Source organism: Poecilia formosa, unplaced genomic scaffold, assembly GCF_000485575.1.
Source record: "Poecilia formosa unplaced genomic scaffold, Poecilia_formosa-5.1.2 Scaffold320, whole genome shotgun sequence".
Classification (NCBI taxonomy): Eukaryota; Metazoa; Chordata; class Actinopteri; order Cyprinodontiformes; family Poeciliidae; genus Poecilia; species Poecilia formosa.
In genome coordinates, this window is record NW_006800259.1 from 340,670 (window position 1) to 343,067 (window position 2,398).

Genomic DNA, 2,398 nt, shown 5'->3' on the forward strand with positions numbered 1-2,398 from the left:
ACACAGAGATGTTGCCGCGCTCTGCAGACATCCACCCATCAGTCTGTGACCTTTAACCTCTCTGGCTTTAGATCTCCTTTGATCTGTTATCTCCACATGAAAACATTCAGCAGCATAAAAAGCTCTTAAGAATTTTTCTAAATTGAAATAATTTTGCAGATTTCCAGCGTGAGTTGATTTAATGATTTAAAAATATTAAACGTAATGTTTCAGTCAGCAGCATGGCGGTTCAAAGTGCTTTACGTCATATTTATGGTTTTTCATTTAAAACTTTATTCAGTTTTTTCTGTCATATCATTGCGTTTCTAAAAAAAATCTGAAATTTTACATTTTCTTTGATTAAAACCAGAATCAGGTGAAAAATAAACGGAAGCAGGAGGAAGAGGAGGAGGAGGAGGAGGAGGAAGGTTGTTGGGGTGTGGAGGGTCAGAGGTCAAAGGCCAGCAGCCCAGCAGGCTCTGAACCTGCAGATTGTCTGTTAAATTACATCTTTTCTGCCTGTTTTCCATTTCTAATTATAATTTGTCGAAATCAAATAAATAAGTTAAATTATTTTTGCTCATCTGAAGAGAAAAACATTTGTCTATGTTTCTAATTTTCCCAGCTTATCATAATTTATTATAAATAATCCTTGACGCGGAGTTTTATCTTTTCTTCAGGCTTCAGTTTTTACCTCCTGTGGTTGCGCGCGCTCGTGCGCGTGGACCGACATTGACAGAGTCCCTTCATGCGTAAAAACCACTCACACTTCCACGCGCACGCGGCCTGAGACTCTCCTCTCCGCGGCGTGGGGCGTTCAGCTCGCGCTCTTCCGTCACAACGCACGCCAAGCGGCCCTTTGAAGCGGCGCACGTGCGGGATCAATTTAAAGGCGCGTGTCACCCCCCCCCCCCGCCCCCCGTGGGATCAGTTCATTTCTCGTGAATTGTTCTGTTTCCACAAAACTTCATAATTTATATTTTATGATTTTCCTAAGCTGAAAGGCGGAAGTTCCTGTTAGAGCGCGCAGATAAATGCAGAAGAAGAAGACAAAGTCACTGTAGATAATAAATAATAAGAGTTTAAAAAATATATGAGCAGTTTGTTCCAATATTGCAAATAACTGTGTAAAACTGTAGATATTTGCTATTTTTATGCACAAACTTAAGTTTTTGTTAGAATAAATACATTTTAATATTAACTTAACCGTTTTTTATTTTTATTTTTTTTACTTTTTCAATTATTTAGCACCTAATTCAAATTAATGTGTGTTTCAGTCCAGGTTTAATTATATTTAGTCAGTGTAAAAATACAATATTCAGTGAAATGCTGATTCATATTTCTGTGCATATAATAACATATCTGCTCAGGGCCTGTGGCAGGAAAATATATTATTTCTTCCTATGATCAAATATTTTAATTAAATATTATTACTAAGGAAGTAATAATTAATCGAAGCGTCATCGATTACATCGATTCCTTATTAACAGCTCCTCGCTGATGGCGTCTCCAAGCAGACGTAAAATAATTAATAAATATCTTAATAAAGGGTTTGATCCGTGAATCTGTTAAACTTTTAACTGTTTTGCTCACGGAGCGGAAGTCGGTTGTAGTTTCCGAAAGAGCGACTTCACTGTTTTTATCTTTAAGGATTTTACTTAATAATAATAATAATAATAACAATAATAATAATAATAATAATAATAATAATAATAATAATAATACATTATCTACTGATATCGGAGAAATGTTTGTTTGTACTTTATGGTTGTCATAAATGTTTTTCAAACTCATAATTTAATTGAATAATAAAGCCTCACTATAAGAGCTTTAACAGACATTTTAGTCGTTTATTTTACCAGTTTAACTTTAGTTCTCGGTGTGAAAAGTGGAGGATTTTTTGCTCCTTTTTGCCACATTAGCGGCTTTATGAGCAGCATCAGTCGGACTGGATGATTTATTCTGATCCGGAGAGAAAACCTTCCGGAAGGACCGGAAGCCGGAAGCTCTGACTCTGATCTTCTGGATCAAAAACCTCCAACATCTTTCAGATCATCTCCGCGCCGCTGCCGCATCACCTTCATCCTCCTCTTCCTCCTCCCGGCTGTCTGCGGGCCTAAAAGCCCCGCCGCCCCTCGCTGTTCATCCCGCGGTGATAAAACGGACCATCAGCAGTAATCTGAGTCAATACGCTCCGGCAGGCCCGATGAGGGATGGAGGGACAAGCAGGAATTAATTGCTGTATATAGTTTTGTGTTTGTGGAGGAGAGAGGGGGGAGGAAGAGCGGGAGGAAGAGGAGGAGAGGGGGAGGAAGATCGATCCACCGGCCTGCCGGCCCGCTATTTATCATCCCAACACGGCCGTATTCAGGTCTCTGGGGTGAATGTGTGTGTGTGTGTGTGTGTGTGTGTGTGTGTG

At 39.4% G+C, this 2,398-nt stretch overlaps 1 protein-coding gene across 2 annotated transcripts in view; it reads left to right on the plus strand.

Moving 5' to 3' along the window:
* Nucleotides 1-2,398, plus strand: part of prdm6 (PR domain containing 6) — a 79,385-nt gene that overhangs the window by 1,847 nt on the left and 75,140 nt on the right. The gene's annotated exons all lie outside the window — the stretch shown is intronic.